General features: G+C 35.8%; 1 protein-coding gene and 1 non-coding gene across 27 annotated transcripts in view; both read left to right on the plus strand.

Moving 5' to 3' along the window:
• NRXN1 (neurexin 1) overlaps nucleotides 1–13,539 on the plus strand; it is a 1,022,285-nt gene that overhangs the window by 356,538 nt on the left and 652,208 nt on the right. The window lies entirely within an intron of this gene.
• On the plus strand, nucleotides 12,068–12,235 carry LOC119260052 (U1 spliceosomal RNA). Its single transcript, XR_005128689.1, has one exon. It is a non-coding gene; the product is annotated as a U1 spliceosomal RNA (small nuclear RNA).

A 13,539-nucleotide genomic window follows, 5' to 3' on the forward strand; every position in this document is an offset into this window, starting at 1 on the left:
ACTCACGAGATAACCAAAAACCACTGAAAATTTCCTTTTGCGTGCCTTTCTATCATTTAAAATTCCAGGAGGAATGTAGAAGATCCAAATAAGGGATTAGGAAAAAAAAAGTTATTCTAATAAAGTGAAAATCAAAATCAACAAGCAACTATAAACCAGAGACATTCTGCAGGGGGAGAGAAGGGAGTAGGATCAAAACGGGTTGAAAGAGCACAGGGACTATGGTGATGTGGTACATGGGTGAATTGGTGTTGGGAATTTCACGGGGACTATAATTGAGATGAGAAAGCATTTGTAAAAACAAAATGAAGAATGATGTAAAAAATAAAAAATAAATAAAATCAATTCCAAATTGTTGACTAAAAGGAGTTGTCTTTTACTTATTTCTACACTTTTTTCATCTTCAAATAATCAGGATCTTAAAATTTTAAGTTAGATAGTGATAAAGATAACTTTGTACTTCTTGACTGACATTTTTAGTTTAAAAGTCAGCAGTTAATTAAGAACACAGTGAGGGGTTTTAAAATAAACTATGAGAGACTGGTTTCCGTTTGTTAGTTTGTTTTAATAGCTTGTATTAGCAAGTGTTTTATCACCCAAATTATAGTGAGACACAAAGAAAAACCCTAGGTTTCATTGTCTGGCATTTGGAAAGGCGCCTGTTTTTCTGCTTGTTTGGGCATGCACATAATGAGCTCATAGAGTGTTTGTTTTCCTGACCTCTGAAATAAAAATGTAACCTGACATTAAAGACAGGGATAAAATACTGGGCTTGTTGCCTATAGGTTTATTGGTGTGTTTGCTGTCACATTAATTGTTACAAAGCATTTTTATTTGATGTTTAAGTTTCACAGCAGTTTCTTATGAGGATCCTTGGAAAGATAACATAGAATCAGGAAGTGAATCATCCTTTGAGTACTATTTTGACATCTCCACAGAAATGATGCACTGTTGTTGCCCATGATGTCGGGAGACCTACCCTGTTGGTCTGACTGAAATCCTGTTTTTTCCACTTGATGTATATAAAGACAGTGAAGTAGAAGACAGGCATCACCAAGCAGGGCCTCACTCTTTTCTTGTATCAGAAACACTTTCCTAACTGTCTACAATCCTTTAAATAAAAGGATGCCCTCAATACGTCACCACAGCAAACATTCATATCACATCTGCATATGCTGGATGAGATATATAACTGTCCTTCACACCTGCTTTATTTTAACCTGTATTTAGACCACTTGTGGCTATTAGACACTAAGGTCACAGACAACGACAGCTCTTTCATTTTTGTCCATTTTAGGGGCAGAGTAAGGGCAGTGATGGCATCTAATATTCATCCCTGTCCATCTAACAAGTCAGTCCCTAGTCAGTAGATTCTGTATTGTGTGTCCCCGGGGGTCAGAGGGGTCAATAAAATTTCCTTTCTTGAAGGAATTATCTTCTAGTGTAAGAATTTGCAGACAATAATTTATAAAGCCATTTTTTTTTGTTTTGTTTTGTTTTCAGGCAAATCTTTATTCTACCCAGTTTCTTTTTTTTTAATTTTATTTTTATATTCCCCATACAATTGCAACCCCCTTATTTTGACCCCAATCCCTCCTTCCCCACCCCCCGGATTGGGGTCAAAAATATAAAGCCATTTTATACTGACCACACTTAATCTCAGAATCAAGTAATGCAATGTGTATTACTAATCCATTTTATATGATTTCAATACTTTTTAACTAAATTAGTCAAAGATACAATGTTATTGGAAGAAAGAGAACCCCCTCTTCTCCCAACAAGCAAAGAAAGACTGACATACTGTAAAAAAGCCAAAACCAGTCTGTCTCTCAAGTAAAGGAATGACCCAGTTTCTTAGAACAGAAGTTTCTAGTTTGATTCTCTCCCCATAAAACCCAGGGTTCCTCATTTGCAAGTGACTTTATGAAATTCTTGGAATTGTAGACTGTTCCCTTCAAGGAGAGGAAGGCAAATTATAATCCGAAATTGTCACTATGTTGTTATTATATTATTTACTTGAAAATCTCACAAGAAAGAGAATCTGGTTTATGCAGAAATTAGTTGCAGATTGTGTGTGTGTGTGTGTGTGCATGTCTGTGTCTCTGTGTATTTACCTAATTCCATAGTCTTTTCCTTGAAATAAAACTACTGAAATAGCGCACTATTCAAAATATTCAAAAATTTTAAAGTGCTTCTATTGTCCTTCAGTCCTGTAGATTGATAAAGGTTAAAAAAAAAAAGTTTAGGTGGAATGATATTAAATTAAGCTGAATTCCCTGCTGGGCAAAGCAGGGAAAACCTGAGCCAGCATAGAGGTAGAGCAGGGAAACTAAATTAATTTCAAGGAAAACTCAGATAACATGAATTCTGTGGGCTTATATGAATATACGTTTATACAAGAGAAATCAGTCCCTGAGAAGATGATATCAACAATAAAACCAAATGTTGCCATAAAGGTGAGGGTTGGTGTTTCCAAAAGGAAAGTGGATTGCTCAGTTGTAATAAGCCCTTGCTTTCTCAGTCTAGTGCCATATGGTTATAGTAGAAATGAATAGGAATGAGGGCAAACTGTATGCTGAATCCTAGTCTGTTAGGGGTTTTTATGAACTTTGCTGATCAATTCTAATTCCGCTAGTTAGGTACAGATAGTCTAAGTTATAGACTATAAAAGCTTGAAAATAACCATCAGACTATTTTTCTGATATCTCTGGTCAATTTTAGGGGAAGTGATTGCTCAGGTGCCATCTTTTAAGCCCCTGACCATTCACTATCTTTCCTCACGCCTCCAAATACGGGGTCATGCAGAGGACAAGCCTAGGACAAATGATGTTTATCAGTATAATGGCCTAAATGAATTCCATTTGGTAGAGGAGAATGCTTACAAATACATGTTTTATGTACTCTGCTTTAAATTGTGTCAGCCTGGGTAAAAACATACTCAAAAATAGATCTACTAAGGGATTTTCCCTGACAAAAGTGTGATAGAAAATACTTTCTATTAATGATCTCATCTGTAGCTTCTCAGCATTTCCAACTGTTAAGCCTTGTTAAAAAAAAAATAGTGCTGTGTGAAAGAGAAGAGGGTCTCTGTGGGAGGTTTTGCATTATGTCATTGTTGGCAATTGAGTCTCTGTAGATCCCAATATGGTTTGGCATCACTTTGGCTCAACTTGTACAAGGGAGCTATTTATGTAGAATAATTCATGCACACACAGCATAATGAATCTAAATTAATCATTTAATATTATTAACTTTTTCTGGTTGTAAAAGATGCTCATGATGGGAAATTTGGATGACACAGGAAGATTAAAGAAAGAACACTCATATTACACAGAATTGGTAACATTTCCTTCCAGAAGTGCATTCATATATAGATATGTGCTTATGTATGTACATGTACGTATGTGGAGCATAATTACAATCATACAATTTGTTTTGTTAGTTTTATGTGGGGGCTATTTTTTCCTCAACATTGGGATATGAAAATATCATTTTTAATGATGGTAAAATATCCCATCCTAATGTGGCTTTATAAATTATTTAATAATTTCCCAGTAATTGAATAATTTAATTATTTACTATTGAATTTTAGGTTCATAATGGATATACTGGTGTTTATTCATGCTTCTGATTTTCTTTGTTTTTGTTAGATGTGTTATTTAGATGTAGATTTATTTCAAAAAGTGTAGTACTTTAAGTGTTGAAACAAATTGCAAATTCATATTCTCCATATATTATACCACAATACATTTCCACATATTAGGGACAGAGTACTTGTCTTATTATACCCAACCAGGGTTGAATATTATAAGATAAACACAAAAACATTTCTATTTTGTTTTCCTATGCATTTCTGTGAATGCCTGTAAAGTTGTACAATATTTCATAGCTATATTGATTATTAATTTTTAATTTCATGGATTGTTTATTCATTTTCTTTTGCCTACTTTTCTGTCAGAGGGCCAAGGAGTTTTTCTAAACTGATTTTGATAGTCTTAAAGAGTTTATACTTAAAATGTTTATCCTGAGCACCTACAAGAAATGGGATTATAAATGAAATAATTTATGCTTTTTCTCTGGCATACTGTTTACAAGTTTCCACTTTTTTATTCTTCAGGACAATCACCAAAGAATGATCTAAGAATGCATGTCTAAAATTGAGATGTGTTCATAGATATGATTTGCTTAGGATGTACTTTTCCAGAGTATCTCCTATTAATTGCTTAGGTATGCTACAGAGATTAAAACAGGATGCCCAAACTGAATGAACTTCTCCCAAAGAATATAAACTTGACCTTGAATTGGTCTTTTATATCCTCACTGGAAATTTTCCTTCTAGAAAAATACTGTTTATTCACATGTGTAGTCTTTGTCCCTTCCTGTCTCTCTCTCTCTCTGGCCATCTTCCTTCCCTTTTCAGGAATCTTTTGCTATTGTAGAAGGAATTATATAATAAATGGCAAAAATAGTGGCGATCAGAGAAATGATGGCTCAAATAGGAAGGACTCATGTGATGGGAGTTGAACTGATTCTGGAAATACTTGACTAGATGGACAAGTCAGAGAAAAAGAAAATCATACAGAGGCAGGAAAAAATATGGCATTGGAGGAACAATAAGAACATTGAGTTTTCCATAGCCAAATAGTTGAATCTAGTTTGTGTCTCTAGTGTGAAAACAGGTTGATGAGGTTTGGCTTCTTTTGTCCTCCCATACAAAGATCTTAGATCTGGAGCCAAAGAGCTGGTTCTTCTCAGTTTGAGTTCTCATATCACAGTATACTTATGAAATTTGGAAGGCTATCAAAGGAATTTCAAGCATTCTGAAATCAAAATGCCTTTTTTGTTCTACCAGCCAATATCACCCTCATCAGTAAACAAATTGACCAATTTCAGAGTATTTCCTGATTCCATTTGTTACTGATAGAGCATCTGAGGGGAGGGCAGACTGCCATTGAGGCAGGGGAGTTCAGGGAAGATCCAAGGACTTCAGCTGGCTAACTCTGTGCAAGAAATTCTGCCACCAGAATAGCTGTCTTTTACCTGTTCTCTCCTAATTCTAGTATGTCTTCTTTCTCATAATTTTTGGAATTTTCCAAGAATTTTCTGGCCTCGGAACTTCCTAGTTATCTCTGTAGGTACCTAGACTATTTTTCCCCTTTCCACTTGCTTTAACTTTTTCTTCAACTCCAGCAACTGAATTTTCCTTTTTAGGGAAGTCCTCAAGTGCCGCTGGAGGATCTGTGCTCAAGCTAGATTTTTATTTTCCTTCCTTGATGGCACATTGAACAAAAGCAATGAGCGATTTGTTTAATATGTGATTAATATTTATTTTCCCTCCTCAGACAGGATGTCATGCAACTGAAAATCATTCCTAAAGTCACATTTACACACAAGCTTTTCTATAGTTTTGTTATCAAATTTGACTTTTACTTTTAAGCACAGTAAAATGTTAAAGGGTAGATTATGACAAAGTTCCATTAACATTTTGAAACTGCATGTTTGAATGGCATTTAGTCTTGTGTTCATGTGCAAATTGTAAATTAAATCTTTCTGTATAATCCAATCAACAGATAGTGATTGAGTGTCTCCTTGGTGCTAGGCACTGTCCCAGCCCCTGGGATGCAGTGGTAAACAGACACCATGACAACAAAAATCCCCCATCTTCAGGGAGCTCATGCTTTAGTGGCGATGTGTAAATATTTTATAACTTAACTAATGATAATGCTATATACAAAGAAAAACAAAGAAAAATAAACTAGTGAAGATACTGAGAAATGAAGTACTTTTAATTCCAGGGAAGGCACTTTGTTATTTTTTATTCATTCTCATATTATTTATTTTCCTTTGGAAATGAAAGCCAGAGATTCTTTTCTCTATAGCTTATAGAAAAATACTGCTTCCTGGGAAGTGGTTTTGAATGTTTATTTTGGGTTACATTTTGAATGCACCTGTACTTGACATGTTATTTTCAACATCAAAATCAAGAAATTTATATAGCTGTGCTTTTTAAAAAGAAAAAATGTATATTTAACAAAAAGATGTTCCCCAGCATGTTGAATTGGCTTAAATTGCGACATTTTTATCTCCTGAGTTAATGTATTATGTGCTGGACCTCAGAAGTGAAATTGTAGGAGGAAGGTTTATATTTACACTTTCAATGTAATGTTAGTCCTTGCTTTCTGACTGTGGGTCATGGAGATTAGCTATGCGGGCTGCTTGTTTGTTTCCATTTGACTTATGTTTCTTAATTTTTTCTTTTGCTTTTGATAGTCTTTTCTGAAAATTATAGCTGTTTCTTGATGTAGATATAATTTTAAAATAGGATAGCATATATATTTGACTAAAAATAGGTATATTTTATCAGATTCTGAAGAGTAATACATGTTACTTCGCATAATCAGAATAGTAGACTAATGTGGGAAAAAAATATTGATTAGTATTTTCTCTCAAATCATTGTGTATATTAAGTTAATGTAGATAGTCAAATCACTAGTTTTGGGGTTTGTTTGTTTTGGTTTCTTATGCCAGTATGACAATTTTAGGAATATGAAAAGCTTACTCAGATATCACAAACTCTGTCTTTGTGCAAGATTCACATAAAGAAACTAGTACAACTTTACTGTAGAGTAAAAGACAGAATCCAGAAGAAGCAGAAAAACAAACTATGTTCCCTGAATAGAATGATTCAAACTTTTCATTACTTTATATTTTTTGACAACTTAACTCATTTTTTTAAAGATTTATTTATTTATGCATACAAGAACTGGGGTACAGGGCAGAGGTTTGGGGGGTGAGAGGATTTGCCAGAGACAGAGTGGGGAGCAGATTATGTGGATTGACTGAAACACACTGCTGAGGGGAGCAGCAGGCAAGACAGGAGAGGTCTGCTGCACCATGTGGGTCATCTCCCTGGTCGGAGATCGAACTCATGCTGTAGTGACTGCGCATAGGTTCATAGTTCTGAGACTTAACCCCCTGTGCCACCAGGGAGGCCGTGACAACTTAACTCATAATGTCAACTTGGGACAATGTTTGGATGCTTAACCAATTGAGTCTAAAATTAATATGCAAATATATTTTCATGAAAGGCTAATTTTTGAGAAAGATAGTAATTTAGCTAAGTTACCAAGGTAATATTAAAATGTGCTATGATGACTATAATTCAAAGCAAGCAGTATAACTCTGGCACAGAACTAGATAAACTGTTGTATAGAAAAGAATGAAGTCTAGAAATTGATCATGTACAAACGAAGTTTAATATATGATTACAGATGTTTAAAAGCAGTGAGGAAATGATAGAGTATTTAATAGATATTGTTGGAAGAACTGATTATACAAATGGAGAAGAAAAGAAGAAAAGTAAAATAGGTTTCTCTCGCATACCATTCATATAAATATAGAGATTGCAATATTAGAGAAATGCTGGAAGAGAAGATCTCTAATTCTTCTCTGTTTTCCTCAAAACAATTAGCATTCTCCTTCACACATAGTAGGTATTTAAAGTTTCCTTAATTCATGAGATAATTAATTCTTCAGGGCCCCTATGACTTACTTTGCAAACAACACATTCTTTTTTTTTTTAAAACAGTAATTTTTTTAAAGATTTATTTATTCATTTATACAAGCACTGGGTACAGTCAGAAGCGCGGGAGGGTGAGAGAATTCACCAGAGTCAGAGGGGAGAGCACAGCAGGCAGACTGACGAAGTACACTGCTGAGGGGAGCAGCGGGCGGCAGGAGAGGTCTGTGCCCATGTGGGACCCTCCTCCGGTGGCCGGGGAGCAGCCGGGGATTGGAACCGGCGCTGCAGAGGCAGCGGGCAGCTTCGCAACCCAGCGCTCAACCTCTGTGCCACCGGGGAGACCCCAACAACACATTCTTAATACTTAAAGCTTACAACTTTGAAATATATCAATATATCTATCTATCTATATTCCTTCTTTTAGTCTTTTATTAACAAATCTTGATTCATGGAGGCATTTTGTTCAGAATCTTTGCAAATGTATATGTATACATAAGTGTAGAAGGAATGTGGATTTTAGAGAGCAAAATAGACAGTATGAAGAAGGGGACATGCAGGTGCAGAGACTCAGCTGCTGTCAGGAGCTTCAAAAGCTACACCTCCAGTAGCACCTGAGAGTGCTTTAAAAGCATGGAGTGGCTATTCTGCTGAATAACTGAATATCCACAGAGCCAAGGTCCATGACCTTGAGCACAGCAGATCTTTTCTGCTGAATATGATCTTATTTCAAGACAAGTCAAATTATTCTCCTCGGTCGCCAAGAAAACCTCAAAGCTTTCAAACCTAAGCTTTCAAACTTTGTCCTCAGGGAGGCCTCAAATCTGCTAAAGCAGCCCACCGGATGAAAGAACCACAGAATGCACTTGAATTGCTAGGAAACATAAAACTTTCCAATTTGTACAGAATTCTGATGTGTCTAGGTTGTATACCAAGTATAAAAAGGACTTTGACCTGAACTATGGAAGGCTGAGGGACTGTTTCTGTGCTTCCTTGAATTTGAGGTAGAAGAATAAAAGATTGTTTCAGGGAAGAGAATCATAAGACCCACCAGACTCAGGGACATTCTATCTTGACCCATCTGCCCATTCATCCATTCTTTTCTTCTTTCAGCATTCATGTAGTCAGGTTTTTAATTAGCCAAACAAGGAATATCATAAGAAGAAAATGGGAAAGAAACTGTCTTCAAATTGAAATACATGAAAAAAAAAATACAAACAGACCTCTATTAAAGGCTTTTGCAAAGAGGGTTTTAGTCATCATTTGACTTGGTTAAAATCCTGAGCTGAGTATTTATTATGGCTCAAGACCAAAGAAAGCAACAATCAGTATAATTGTGCAACACATGTGCTTTGTTATTAGATGGAAGAGCAGGTTAGATACTTAAATTTTAAACTTGTATGAACAGACGTCAGCTTGTTAAAGAAAAATTGTCCTATCAAAGAGAAAATGCTGGGTGGATGTGGGCTCTTCTGGTTAACTATTTCGAGGCTAACTCTTTCATTCTTCATCTATTTTGTCCCAGGACTTCCTTCCACATTTATCTCTTCAGAGTAGACTATCCTTGTTTTTAATTCATGGTGAAATATTTAGCTTCCCATATTCTTTTCATCATCTTCAAGTTTTATCCTAACCAGCAAATAAAGAGTACTCTCCAGAATAGGATTTTATAGATTTGGAACTTTGCCTTCTTTGAATGTTTGCATTAGGTTTTTTTTTTTTTTTAATATTTATTTTTATTTATGCAAGCACTGGGTACAGTCAGAAGCGCGGGAGGGCGAGAGAATTCACCAGAGCTAGAGCGGGGAACAGAACAGGCAGAGTGACGAAATACACTGCTGGCGAGACAGGGAGGCCTGTCGCACCATGTGGGACCCTCGCCAGTGGCCAGGGATCGAACTTGCGCTGCAGAGGCTGTGGGCAGCTTTGCAGCCCAGCGCTCAACCACTGCGCCACCAGGAGAGGCCCTGCATTAGGTTTTGCCAGAAATACGTAAATCTAGATAATGAGAGTTTTGGATATTGACTGCTTTTTTAAATTAAAAAAATAATAATTTAATTCAGCCTATTGAGGGTTTCTCTATGTTTCAGCAAATCTCACTGTGAATCTGTAGCAAGATACAACTCTAGATTACTTTTTAGATTGTAGTTCCTTCTGGAAGGAGATGTGTAATGTCAGCATAGGTTTTAGCTTTTCACATTATCTGGCGAGATTAAATACTCATTCATATGGTTTTACATAAGGGTTTTCTGTTAAAAAGAAGACTGTGACTTGAAATCAGATGCTTCAAAGGTCAGTCTGATAATGTACAGTCCAAGGGGAAAGAAGAAATGCAAGTGTGTTCCCACTTTATAAGATAAAACATGCTGACTGCCTATTATTTACTCAAGCAATATGTAAATGTAAGGCTATCCTATACACAGACAGGTCATATATAAAGTATAAATATATATCTTAAAGGGCTACAAAATTTTGTCATATGATTTTAACTAAATTAGTATAATTATAGAGGCACAATGATTATACATGAAATGCCTAGGTCATATCTAAGTCCTTGATTCATATAAGGATTCATATAAGTCCTTGTATATTAGAATCAGTTGGCAACTTCTCAAAATCCCAATGCCTAAGTTTCATATTTGATCAATTATATGAGAATATTGAAGGTGTGGGACTGGGGTCCAGGGATCAATATTTCTCAAGATTCTTTAAGTGGTTTCTTTGCAATGTCAAGAATCAATGTAAATATTAAACATCTTGTTATGTCATCTCAGTCTAAAATAATCAGCAGGTAATTAGCTTATCAAGATAGTTGTATATACTCAATTCATGTTTATTTTTTCATTATAAATTTTCCACACCATGAGAGCAGTATTATCAATTTTAAATAAAATGCATTTTTTTTCTGAATAGCAAAAGTTAAAGCTTGGAATAAAAACATTTCATTATAATACTGTATATTGAGGGAATCTACCAAATTAGATGTTGATGTTGAGAAGCTTAACATCATTTGTGAAAATATGGTGAAGTAATTGAGATAATTACTTCACTTTGAGATTGTAACTGGAAAAAAAAGATATCATTTGGTGATATTAAAGCTATAATTTTGTGTATTTTTTCTAGAATTTACAAATCAAGATTTCTGAGAATGAATTTATATTAGGATTGAATGCCATGCTTAAAAAAAAAAAAAGACTGCCCTATACCCTTCAAAATGAGTATTTTCTTCCCTCTGAAACTGAAGGTATCCTTCAAATCTATACAAAATAGCATTATAAATGCAGCAGAGGGCCTCCCCTGGTGGCCCAGGTGGTTGATCGCTGCGCTGTGAAGCTGGCCACAGCCTCTGCAGTGCCGGTTCGATCCCAGAGGCCGACAAGGGTCCCGCATTGGCGCAGCAGACCTCTCCTGTGTCGCCCGCTGCTTCCCTCAGCAGTGTATTTCTCCAGTCTGCCTGTTCTGTTCCCCACTCTGTCTCTGGTGAATCCTCTCACCCTCCCGCACATCTGGCCTGTACCCCGGTTCTTGTATAAATAAATAAATCTTAAAAAAAAATGCAATGTTTAAAAAAAATGCAGCAGAATATAGTAAAAAGAATGTAGGGTTCAGTAGGAGATCCAAATGCTAGTCTGAGATACTTGCTAGCGAAGTGCTTTTGCCATGTCTCTTAAGTTCCCTGGGTCTTAGCTGTCTTACCTAAAAGACAATAAAGCTAAACAAATCAAGTGTTTTTAAATTTTGAGGGGTGGACTGTTGCCAGACTATGAAATCAACTAAGAAATTCTTCTATTTCTATTAAAAAAAAAATAGGAGGTTTGCATTGCATGTAGAAAGTCAATGTATTATATGTGAAACCTGGGTAAATGGGAAGAAATTTTTGAAACCCCTTGAATTTGAAGATCTCTTAACTTTTATAATTTATGAATTGTTCATGGGGAAGGCCTATAGTAAAGGTAATGAAGGTAGAGGCAACTTATTTCAAGCTTGGACTGTATTTTTGTCATACTATCAAAGCACATGCCCTTTAGTAAAAAAAGACTGTTTCAACATAGTTATTTAGTTGAATCACAACAAGGAGAAAAGCATTTGCAGCCTGTGAATGTGAAAATGTGTCCTATCCTTGAGACCAAAGAATTCTTGCTGTGAGAAGTGAATGGTGTATTGTGAATTAAAACTACTGATTCAAGAAGTGGCATTATTCAATCCATCCAGAATGTTCTGTCACCAAATTACTTTGAAACTAAAAAGTGAGAATGTACTCTGCTTTTTGCTCGGTCAATATTTTGTCTATTTTGTTGTACATTTGTGCTCATTCTTGGGAAGTGGATTCTTCCATGAAAAGCAAGGAAAAGTAAGGTCCAGTAGTTTAAAAAATATTGGTTTCAAAGCAGAACTGGTTATTGGAATTAACTAGGAACTAAAAAAATTAGCAAGTATTAGGGCTTATTAAAGTATGTCTTATGGAAATAGATGCTAGAAATATGCTTTGTAATGTTACCCAGGTGATTCTGATCTTTAGGATACAAAGTCTTACAACAATCCCTTTTCATATTTACCTGGCTGGAGAGATACCTTGATCAGGAAGGAAGATTCCATGATCAGGATGAGGCCCAGGCATTACATCCTAGATGTGCAGACACCTGCAATTTCCCCCAATATTGGAAACTTGACTGCATAATTTGTGATAGTGGGGGACTGTATCCATGCTCTCCCCTGAAATAAAAAGATCAAGCCCTTTTATCCCAATTTTGCCTGTGCCTCACTATGTATTCAGAAGTCTCTTAAACTTTATGGGCCTCCCTCATCTAATTCTAACCTCTGCAATTCTGTAACTCACTGAGATTTCTGATAAAATCTCACAATTTCAAATAAAGATAGTTGTATATCAGCCAATGTCCTTTATTTATATTGGCTCCTAAGACCTAAGTTTCTATCATAGGTAAATCTAAAAAAAGAAAAAAAGATTATAACAAGCACTATATTTTAGGAAGTATTCTCATTTAATATTAGATCCCAAAACCAGTTTATTGACAGTTCCAGGTATTGATCTGTGTGTAGTCCTCTTATAATATCCACATATCCATGATTTATAATTTTGCCCATTTCTCCAACTTCAGTCATAAATGTCTAAACTGGGAGCAAAGACTTCTAACACAAACTGAGATAATTAAATTTTATCACCTTTGGGGGTTCCAGACCTTGAAAGGACTTACTGTGAATCTAAAATTCACTGTTGTTGAGTTATATAAGTGATACAACCCCCGAGGAGACCAGTAAGCACTACGAGTTGCTTAGTTTTTCCTGTTCTTTCCTTTCAGACATGGTGGTTCAACAATACCTTCTATTCTGTGAACTACCTCCAAATCTTTTCAATAAATGTTATATGTTTGCACTTAATCTAGAGATCTACTGGTATCTGGGAGGAGAATAAAACCTGAAGGAATTCAATTGTTCAAAATGAACTAACTTTTTTCATATATCAGGAAAGGTGCTAAGTTACACTATCCTTCAGAGAAGTGAGAAAATAGTATTCAAATCAGATGAGGGATTTGGGATGAGAAATGCTGAGCTTGCTAGACAATGTTGATTTATGATGCTTTCAACATAGCTATGGTACTTGGGATGAAAAAAATCAGTGTATAACTTTTGCTGGGGAAAGCTGGCTTCTTACCACTAGTAAGCCAATCATAAGTTTTCTGTTGGTCAGCATGATTCAGCTGTCCCTGCTGCCTGGAAAAGTTTCCCCCTACTTCTTTGAAACTGATAATCCTTGGGCTGATGCTGTCCAGGCAGAAGGAGTGACGAAGGATGTCACAGTTTTATGATGCTTCATGTATCTTCAATTCCTGTCAACAGAAAACAACTCAGGAGTACTGCTGGGAGGTTTGTGTGAAGCCTTTTGGGAGAGTTAGTCTAGCAATTGGAAGAACATACCCTTGTGTTCTAAATGTTACAACATTGACTAGCTCAGGCATTTTATCTTTGTTTGCTCCCAGTTCAGCCATAAAGTTATTCTTGTC

The sequence above is a fragment of the Talpa occidentalis genome, unplaced genomic scaffold (genome assembly GCF_014898055.3).
Source record: "Talpa occidentalis isolate TD23 unplaced genomic scaffold, MPIMG_talOcc4v2.1 talOcc4.5, whole genome shotgun sequence".
NCBI classification, from domain to species: domain Eukaryota; kingdom Metazoa; phylum Chordata; class Mammalia; order Eulipotyphla; family Talpidae; genus Talpa; species Talpa occidentalis.